This window comes from Mytilus trossulus, chromosome 12 (genome assembly GCF_036588685.1).
Source record: "Mytilus trossulus isolate FHL-02 chromosome 12, PNRI_Mtr1.1.1.hap1, whole genome shotgun sequence".
NCBI lineage: Eukaryota > Metazoa > Mollusca > Bivalvia > Mytilida > Mytilidae > Mytilus > Mytilus trossulus.
In genome coordinates, this window is record NC_086384.1 from 28,782,003 (window position 1) to 28,793,701 (window position 11,699).

At 32.6% G+C, this 11,699-nt stretch overlaps 1 long non-coding RNA gene across 1 annotated transcript; it reads left to right on the top strand.

Annotated features, from left to right (window-relative positions):
• The first annotated feature begins 8,794 nt into the window (after positions 1-8,794).
• Positions 8,795-10,719, top strand: LOC134692812 (uncharacterized). Its single transcript, XR_010102274.1, has 4 exons — positions 8,795-8,886; positions 9,338-9,381; positions 9,963-10,099; positions 10,673-10,719. It is a non-coding gene; the product is annotated as an uncharacterized LOC134692812 (long non-coding RNA).
• Positions 10,720-11,699: the final 980 nt, after the last annotated feature.

Here is an 11,699-nt window from a genome sequence, read left to right on the forward strand (position 1 = left end):
TTTATATAATCGATAGTTAAAAGAGACAATGAAATTTTTAAAAAAAAAAACATATTTGGTAACATAGCTTAATGATACTCACCATTTACTCAAGTCCATGTCATGCCCAGGTGCATCTACAATAGTGATATAACGAAAAACGATTCTGATTACTGCATTTATTTACATCTTTTTATTAGCTAGATATGTTATGTGATCTTATGTGCAATGCTTTCACAAAAAAATAACATACATGAAAAATAACAGGCACATATATCCCATGTAGACTTAAGAATTGAGAATGGAAACGGGGAAATGTCAAACCATAGCCTTAATTCAACGCAGCGCGATGATAACATTATAGGCTTGTTCATAACAAAACTTACACCATGACTGAAGAACTGAAAGTTATGTTGACTCTGAACTGTTGTACAGATTATTACATTGGTGATAAATTATTAGGAGATTGTTACATGAACAAACAAACAAACAATGAACATATAACTTCGAAACGAACTGACAAAGGCTTAGTCCGAGATTACTCTGACGTCCGACGGCTGTTTTGCCAGACAAGCTGGGGCCGTGGGACGAAAGAGCTCGTCCCATATCAAAAAGTGGATATTTGCCCACCCAAAATAAATGCGCTTCGTCGCTTCTGGAGCCGACTGAGGGCCTTGGAATTCGATATAAATCGGGCAGCAATCTCTTCATTTTTCATTTATCTCTTCATTTTTAGTAAGTTTCACCTACCTGCCAACCTTTGTTTTTCTATATCTAAACAGTTTTCACAGAGACCCATCGGTTTCTGCATTTTGACTTACAAAGGCTATAACGTTACAAATATAACAATACCGAACGAACAACCTAATGCTTAACAGACAACGGCTATGCCTGTGCCAGATTCTTGGGGTGTATAATAAGATTTGGCGAATTCATAAAAATAATTAACGCCACAAATCTAATTCAAATAAAACTTGGCTATGATGAAACTAAAACAGCAACGAATGAAAAAGCGTATCAATTCAATATTGTAGGTCCGATAGTTTATTGTGTTTGTCTGGGTTTTTTTAAGGTGATTTGTATATATATATATATTATTTCTCTATTTATTTGGTGTTTTTGTTTACGAACGGTCAAAATGACAATCTAAGTATGCCTTACCTGGATCCTTTGCATAAAAAGTGAACGCATAGATTCTCAAAAAAATCTCCTGGTATCCATACTTTTCATCAATATTAGTGAAACTGATCTGTAAGAAAAGAGAATAAACTATGACACAGCAGCATTAGCGGATCCAGGTGGGGTGTCCGGGGTTGGAACCCTCCTTTTTTATACGATTAAGGCATTTGAAAGGGATCATATAGCTGGAACCCCTTTTTTTTAAATGCCTGGATCCGCCCCTGAGCAGATCTACTTGCTTCATCTTAAAAAGCACAATTTGTCTAATGATCAATCAAAATTATCTTTCTTTATTTCAGCAATTGTTACTCATCATCAAACTTTCGTTTAATTTACAGACCACACCAATGTCTATGACCAAATCAAAATTAGGGTTAATCGATACGAAGCACAGAAAGAAAATATCAAGAGGACAATCAAAAGTATATGTAAATAAAAACAAAACAGACAACACCATGGTCAAAGGGAAAACGACGAACAGACAATCAACACTGAATAACAAAACGTTTCACTTAAGATTGAGCAACTTCATGAACCCCATCAAAAGCCGAGTATGAACTCAGGTGCAGGGTTAGGAGTTCTAAACGGTACCTGCTGGAGTAGTGACACGCGTTGTGTTTCTCATTGCAGATAAAAAAAAAAATACAACAATTAGTCGTATTAGGAAAAAATAGGATGATTTTGACATCATATCCGATTTTCAACATTTATAGAAATCAAATGACATTGACTATTCTTGTTTTTCTCACTTTGTTGGAATCATGTCATGTATTTACAATCTTCAAGCCAACTGTGAAGAAAATGAACATACAAGATAGAAATACATATAAGCTAAACATACCATACACTTTGACGGCCCCTTTTAAAACAAAATAAATTTTTGTCACCATCATACCTGACAGTCCTCATATCGATACACAATAATGTTGTTTTCTAAATCAGGAAAATATTTTAGGAAATACATGTAGTTGACAAAACAATTTTTAAAATGCCTCTGAAAGTTCTCGGTACGTTTGCATATTTGAATTTCAAAACATATTTTGAAATACTTTGTGTTTGTTTCAGTGATCTTACGGAACATAAAAAGCTAACAATAGCGGTTAAAAAAGAAAAGAAATAAACATTGGCCTTATAGGCAAAACGTATTTATGGCAAGTTAATTATAAAAAACTCTTTTTTTAACTGATAATATTTCTAATATTCATTTTGAAATTAGACGTTCGTAAAATAAAAAATCCATGGAAACAATAAAAAAATAATCAAATTCAAATAGAGAAGAGGACGAAGTTAGAGTGAGAACATTCTTCGTTGTGTGTATGGAAGGCTAGAGATAAAAGGAATGATCCAGGCTGAGTTTTGTTCAAATGTATATTTTCTTAAAAAAAATTGTTTTCATTGATAAATCGTATTAATTATCAATCTTGATCTTAAAAAAAATCTATTTGCATTTTTTTATATATATACATGTATTTATAGCTGAAACACGATTTGTCCCGAGAACACCGTTTACTGACAGTATATTATTTAATGATGTATAATATTTTTCAATATTAGCGTTAAAGAGAACCGTTACATCGACAGGTCGCATGTTAGTATTTAAGTCATGCAGAGATTATAACCACAAACAGCCTGCCAATTCAGGTCAATTCAATCTTGTGCATTGTTTTGTGCAAATAGATCAAAGAAAACTAGCGTTAATGCGTTTTACATTTTTTCGTTATTTCAACTGACAGATTACATTATTGGGAATACAAAAGAGTGACGATATCTATTACCGTTAATTTAGATTATTATGGGAAGTTTTTATCTATACCTTTAACTGTTTAACAGAAAATATATTTAAATGACATACATAAATAAAGTAACATAATGGGATTACTTGAAGGTTTCTTTAATCTCAAGCTCTCAGTACATTTTTATGTTTGATACAATCAAAGAGACGGTTAGCGCTAACGGAAAAGGTCTTCGTTTTCTTTTTATATCAGAACTCTACCTAACCAAAGTTATTGAATTGCACGTGCTCGCCATTCAAGCATGCTTGATATTGATTATTCAATATGAATATGAATATGACCCCAATTTCCGAACAAATAAGATCAACTCGGTCTGTGTTTGTTTTATTATGGTGAAGTGTACTTGCAGAATTAAAACAAAACCTTATTCAATTTGATATGATATTTTTTGAAAAAAATGGCATTAGTATTGCGCATATACATAAATGAATTATTATATACGGTTTAAGAAGGTTGGCTAATGGGTCTACATTAATGGTTAATACATAGACATTTAACAAGTCCAACCCTTACGTTGCCTTGGTTACCTTGCCCCTCTTGGGAAAATGTATCTAAGAACGAGGACTACTGCCCCCATAATCTACAGTCGTAAATGTTTGTATCACAAAATATCGCGGAAAAATACCCAAATCAGGTTATTAGACGACTACAATCAGAAAATATATTAACAGACAAATAAAATTTTTGGTCTCTAATATTTAATTAACTGTGCATTTGTATTCAGATATCGTAGATCAAATTTATTCGTTCATTGTGTAATCATACGTTTTTTTGATTGAGTTAAGTCTGCCAATTGATATTTTATCGTATGTTTTTCTATGTTGTGATGTTATGCTATTGTTTCAGAAAAAGGGAGAAGGTTTGGATCCATTAAAACGTTTAATCCCGCTGCAAATGTTTGCACCTGTCCTAAGTCAAGAATCTGATGTACAGTAGTTGTCGTTTGTTTATGTAATATATACGTGTTTCTCGTTTCTCGTTTTGTTTATATAGATTAGACCGTTGGTTTTCCCGTTTGAATGGTTTTACACTAGTAATTTTGGGGCCCTTTATAGCTTGTTGTTCGGTGTGAGCCAAGGATCCGTGTTGAAGGCCGTACTTTAACCTATAATGGTTTACTTTTTAAATTGTTATTTGGATGGAGAGTTGTCTCATTGGCACTCACACCACATCTTCCTATATCTAAATAGCCATATATATTCCAGAAAAAGGCAAACAAAATCTTTTTCAAGCCTAAAATTTCGGAAATATGTACTTATTTTTTAGCAACCATAATTGCTTTTTTAGAGAAGAAGCTTACATAATGCACACGTTACATTTATGGTCTTTTTGTCATATAGCTCAACGGTTTCGGTACTTGTACATATGCTTGGCTTTGATCATTCCTGATGAAAGTAAATCAAGAAAAGCGCTTCGGACGCATTAAAATTATTAAACGTCTTGTTTTCAATTTTTTACGCAACAAACCAACAAAAGAGTGGGGAAAGATACCAGGTGGACATTCAAACTCATATGGCTAAACAGACAACATCATGGCTAAAAAGAAAAATACCAATATACCAAAAATTTTACATAAAACACAACATAGGAAACTCAACTGGTGGAGATCATAACTGCTCTGTAAGGGTAAGCAGATCCTGTTCCACAATTGATACCCGTCGTGTCGCCTATGTTATTTTAAATTTATTATTTTGTGCAGTTAATGTCTAATAATAAAGGCAACAGTTGTATACAGCTTCTCAATAGTCATAAATCAATTTAGCAAAAACAAAACCGAGGGAAACAGATCAATTATAAGAGGTTATCAAACAAGTTTAGAATTAAACAGCATGTTTAAACGTTATAATCATTGCGCAACTTAAAAAAAAGAGGCATTTGACTCAATAACTCGCATATATATGAAATAATGGCAACAATAAAATTAAGAATGGAAATGGGATGTATGTCAAAGAGACAACAATCAAAGCAAAAAACTGACAACAGCAGACAACAGCCGATATCCACCAATGGGTTTTCAACGCAGCGAGAAATCCCGCAACTTGAGGTGGTCCTTAGCTGCCCCTTAAATAAAATGTTGTGCACAAGGATAATAGATACGCTGAACGGTGCCCACTGGTCACCCTATAAATAGTACTCTTCTATGTAGTGATATTGTAGTTCTAAAAATAGAAAACTAAAAATAGACAATTCTTCTTTCCATTTAGCAATATACCGTAGACCGGAAAATATAGATAAGAGTGGTATGTATGCATTTAATTTATTGTATCAAACATTTAATATGATGCCAACATACACTATGTTTATATAAAGCTGCAACTATTAATCTTTTTGAACTGAAAATTTGCAATTGTTTCTGGTTAAATGGCTACTTAGGCTTGATTGAACAAATCATTTTTTTTTTCATGATTACCTTACACACACATTTAATTGTGGTAATCTTAACCAGAAATGGGATTTGATAACCTCTGTTGGCCTCAATATGCTAGAATGGGATAACTTCTGGTCACCTTATTCATATTGGATTAGGTGACTCTGGTCACCTTATGTAAATATTGGATTTGGTGACCTCTGGTCACCATATGTTAATATTGTATTTGGTTACCTATGGTCACCTTATGCAGATTTCAGATTTGGTTATCTCTGGTAATTAACATTTACATACAACTAATTGATGTTTTTCATCTCATTTGAAGAAAGTTTGAGACAATCAAAGAAAGAGAGAAAAGAAGAAGAACAGGTTTGATATACAGTATGGGTTCAACAAATATAGAATATTATTACATTAAGTTTGATATATCTATATCTATATATTACTATCCTCATCAGATATAAAATGTAGATAAGAGTGGTATGTATGCATTTAATTTATTGTATTAAACTTTTAATTTGATGGAAACATACACAATGTTTATATAATGCTTCATCTATTATTCTTTTTGAACTTAATAATTGCAATCGTTTCTGGTAAAATTGTCACTTAGGTTTGATTGAACAATTCATTTTTTGTTTATTGATTACCTTACACAAATATTTAATTCAATTACATGTGGTCATCTTAACCAGAAATGGGATTTGATAACCTCTAGTGGCCTTATCATGCTAGAATGGGGTAACTTCTGGTCACCTTAAGCATATAATGGATTTGGTTACCTCTGGTCACCTTTTGGTAATATTGGAATTGGTGACCTCTGGTTACCTAATGTTAATATAGGATTTGGTTACCTCTGGTCACCTTATTCATATATAAGATTTGGTGACCTCTGGTTTCCTTATGTTAATATTTTGATTTGGTTATCTCTGGTCACTTAATGTTTATATTGGATTTGGTTATCTCTGGTCACTTTATGTTTATATTGGATTTGGTTATCTTTTGTCACCTCATGTTAATATTGGATTTGGTTACCTCTGGTCACCTTATGTTTATATTGGATTTGGTAACCTCTGGACACCTTATGTTAATATTAATTTTGGTTACCTCTGGTCACCTCATGTTAATATTGGATTTGTTTATCTCTAGTCACCTTATGTTACTATTAGATTAGGTGACCTCACCTCATGTTAATATATGGATTTGGTTACCTCTGGTCACCTTATGTTAATATTAGATTTGGTTACTTCTGGTCACCTTATGTTAATATTAGATTAGGAGACCTCTGGTCACCTTATGTTTATATTGGATTTGGTAATCTGTGGTCACCTTATGCAGATTTTAGATTTGGTTATCCCTGGTAATTAACATTTACATACAACTAGTTGATGTTTTTCATCTCATTTGAAGAAAGTTTGAGACAATCAGAGAAAGAGAGAAAAGAAGAAGAACAGGTTTGATATACAGTATGGGTTCAACAAATATAGAATATTATTACATCAAGTTTGATATATCTATATTTATATATTACTATCCTCATAAGATAGAAAATGTAGATAAGAGTGGTATGTATGCATTTACTTTATTGTATTAAACCTTTAATATGATGGAAACATACACAATGTTTATATAATGCTGCATCTATTATTCTTTTTGAACTTAATAATTGTAAATATTTCTGGTAAAATGGCAACTTAGGTTTGATTGAACAATTCATTTTTGTTTATTGATTACCTTACACAAATATTTAATTCAATTACATGTGGTCATCTTAACTAGAAATGGAAATTGATAACCTCTAGTGGCCTTAGCATGCTAGAATGGGGTAACTTCTGGTCACCCTAATCATATATTGGATTTGGTAACCTCTGGTCACCTTTTGATAATATTGAATTTGGTGACCTCTGGTTACCTAATGTCAATATTGGATTTGGTTACCTCTGGTCACCTTATTCAAATATAAGATTTGATGACCTCTGGTCACCTTATGTTAATATTAGATTTGGTTACTTCTGGTCACCTTATGTTTATATTGGATTGGTTACCTCTGTTCTCCTTATGTTTATATTAGATTTAGTTATTTCTGGTCACCTTATGTTTATTTTGGATTTTGTTATCTTTTGTCACCTTATGTTGATATTGGATTTGGTTACCTCTGGTCACCTTATGTCTATATTAGATGTGGTTACCTCTGGGCACCTACTTGTTTATATTGGATTTGGTTACCTCTGGTCACCTTATGTCTATATTAGATTTGGTTACCTCTGGGCACCTTATGTTTATATTAGATTTGGTTACCTTTGGTCAACTTATGTTAATATTGGATTTGCTTATCTCTGGTCACCTTATGTTACTATTAGATAAGGTGACCTCTGGTCACCTCTGGTCACCTTATGTTAATATTGGATTTGGTTACCTCTGATCACCTTATGTTTATATTGGATTTGGTTACCTCTGGTCACCTTTTGTTAATATTAGATTTGGTTACCTCTGGTCACCTTAGGTTAATATTAGATTTGTTTACCTCTGGTCACCTTAGGTTAATATTAGATTTGGTGACGACTTATGGTCACCTTATGTTAATATAGGATTTGGTTATCTCTGGTCTCCTTATGTTTACATTGGATTTGGTTATCTCTGGTCACCTTATGTTTATATTGGAATTGGTTATCTCTGTTCACCTTATGTTTATATTGAATTGGTTACCTCAGGTGAACTTATGTTTATATTAGATTTGGTTATTTCTGGTCACCTAATATTTATATTGGATTGGTTACCTCTGGTCATCTTATGTTTATATTAAATTTGGTTATTTCTGGTCACCTTATGTTTATATTGGATTTGATTATCTCTTGTCACCTTATGTTAATATTGAATTTGGTTACTTCTGGTCACCTTATGTTTATATTGGATTTGGTTACCTCTGGTTACCTTATGCTTATATTAGATTTGTTTACCTCTGGTCACCTAATGTTATTATTGGATTTGGTTACGTCTGGTCACCTTATGTTAATGTTAGATTTGTTAACCTCTGGTCACCTTATGTTAATATTGGATTAGGTAACCTCTGGTCACCTTATGTTAATATTGGATGAAGGTTACCTCTGGTCATCTTATGTTAATATTGGATTAGGGTTACCTCTGGTCACCTTATGCAGATTTCAGAGTTGGTTATCTCTGGTAATTAACATTTACATACAACTAGTTGATGTTTTTTATATAATTTGTAGAAAGTTTGAGACAATCAAAGAAAGAGAAAAAAAGAAGAAGAACAGATTTAATATACATTTTGGGTTCAACAAGAATATATAATATTATTACATTAAGTTTGATATGCCTAAAAAACTTTACACAATGAACATTATCTTTCATGATCATCTTCAAACAAATCTTAGGAAAATCCTGGACCTTGCAAACATTGTCAAGATCATTGACAGTTGATAATTAAGTAAAATAATACTGATCCTCATAAGATACTTCCGGATAAATAAAATTGAATTTACTAATACATTTATCATATATTTATCTTCTTTTTTCAGAAGTCCTCAGAAAATGTAGATGAGAGCGGTATACATGCATTTAATTTATGGTGACAAACCTTTAATATGATGGAAAAATGCACTATGCTTATATAATGCTGCAAATATAATTCTTTTTGAACTTAAATCTTGCAATCGTTTCTGGTAAAATGGCCACTTAGGCTTGATATAACAAATCATTGTTTGTTTCTTGATTACCTTACATAAATATTTAATTTGATTACATCTAAATCAGAAATGGGATTTGTTAACCTGTGGTGGCCTTTACATGCCAGAATGGGGTAACTTCTAGTCACCAAATTAATATATTGGATTTGGTGACATCTGGTTACCTTATGTTATTAGATTTGGTGACCTCTGACCACATTATGTTAATATTGGATTTGGTTACCTCTGGTCACGTTATGCTGATTTAAGATTTGGTTACCTCTGGTCATAAAAACATAAGTCAGGTAATGTTTTTTTTTTATCATTTGTAGGAAATGTAAGACAATCGAAGAGCAGGAAAAAAGAACAAGAACAGGTTTGATATACATTACTGGTTCAGCAAGACTAAACTTTATTGTATATTAGTGAATACACTTGATTCTCAAAGAAAACAGTGTAAGTTGTTTAAAATACATAAATTGGTGATCTCGTGTTTTTTTTTTAAATCATTTATAGAGTTGTAGGGAAGGAATGGTGAATGGGTCGAAAGGAACAATCAAACTGAAATTTGGAGAACAAACTGACAAAGCTGAGCAAAAAAAAAAAAAGATTGAAATTCAAATTGCAATCATTATAATTCAAAATAGAAAAATTAAACTGAGGAAAATAAACCCCACCAAAAACCAGGGTGGTCTCATGTTACCTAGAATGGTTAGCAAATCCAGCTCATTATGCGGTGCCCATAATATTTTTCATGCTTGATTTCCCTTGGTATATTACTGTATCATTAGAAATCATATGTCTACTGTGAATCATATACATGTCGCTTTGCCAATCTGTAAAACATTTTTTTAGGTTGTAAGAATATTCATAACGATGCTTAATATGTCTTATTACATGTATTGTTTTAGCTTGACTGCAAGAAAAGATCACAACTGTATTTCACTTCATTTTCAGGTGAAGTTGACTATCAAGTTAAACATGTTAAATACTTTAACCGAGACTCTTGTCGATAAAGAATCAACGAAAAAGGCTGTATGCCGAAAAATGAAAGTGATATCTGCCCCAAAAAAGGGTGACATTGAAAAAACTAAGTAAGTGTTTGAGGGGAATTCAATTGTTCAGATTTTACGAACATTGGATCTATAATGGCTACAAAGGCAATCGTCTTCTTGGCATCTTTATTACATACTAAGAGTTTAGAATAAAAGACACAATAGAAAATGCAAACAACTAGATTAACATGAAATATATAAAACATACATTTTCCAAATACCATGATCATTATATTCCAATAAAGGTTGATTAATCATGCATTGTGACCAGAGGTTACCAAAGCAAATATTTTTAAACGGTGACCGGAGGTTACTAAAATTAATATCTGTGTATGTTGACCAAAGGTAACCCCATTCCAAATCTGTAAAGGGTGACCAGAGGTAACTTAAATTCATATATGTATACGATGCCCGGAGGTAATCTCATTCAATAATATGAAAGGGTTACCAAATTCGAAATCTGTGTAAGGGGACCGGAGGGAAACTTACAAACATAGCTAATATATGTGTAGGGTGACCAGAGGTAACCACATTCAATATCTTTTAAATTGACCAAAGATATTCATTATTTATGAATTGTAACCATAAGTAACATAAGCCAATTTATTGTAGGGTGAACAAAAGTAACCATTTTCAATATATGTGTAGGATGACCAGAGGTAACCAAAGCCAATTTCTGTGTGGTTGACCAGAGGTTACCATGTTTAAAATATATGTAGGGCGTCCAGAGGTAACCATAGTCAATATCTGTTTAGGGTGACCAGAGGTAATCATATTCAATATCTTTGTAAGGTGACCAGAGATAGCCTTATTCAATATCTGTGTAAGGTGACCATAGATAACCTTATTCAATATCTGTGTAGGGTGACCAGAGGTAACCATAGATAACCTTATTCAATGTCTGTTTAGGGTGACCAGAGGTAACCATATTCACAATTTTGGTAGGGTGGCCAGAGGACATCATCGTCAATATATGTGTAGGGTGACCAGAGGTAACAATATTCAATATCTTTGTAGGGTGACAAGAGCTAACCACATTCAACATCTTGGTAGTGGGACCAGAGATTACCAAATTAAACATCTAAGTAGGGTAAATAAAGGTACCTAAATTCAATATTTATGCATGGTGTCTAAAGCAATTATTTTTTTATCTGTGTATGGTGATCCAAGGTAACCACATTCCAAAAAAGCCAATTGCTATATATATTTGTTGACAACGGCAACATAATTAAATATATGTGTACAGCGACCAGAAGTTACTAGATAAATATATTTATTATAAAAGTAGCGCAAAAAGTGTGAATCGAGATAACCGATGCTAAACAAATTCAATTTTTGTAAATTGTAATCAAGGGTAACATACGCCAATTTATTGAAGGTTGGCCAAAGGTAACCATTTTCAATATCTTTGAAGGATGACGAAAGGTAACCATAGCCAATATATGTGTGGGTAGCAAGAGGTAACCATTTTCAAAATATGTGTAGGGTGACCAGCGGTAACCATTGTCAATATATGTGTAGGGTGACCAGAGGTAACCACATTCAATATCTTTTTAGGAGACCAAAGATAAACATATGCAATATCTTTGTAAGGTGACCAGAGGTAACCTCATTCAATATCTGTGTAGGGTGACCAGAG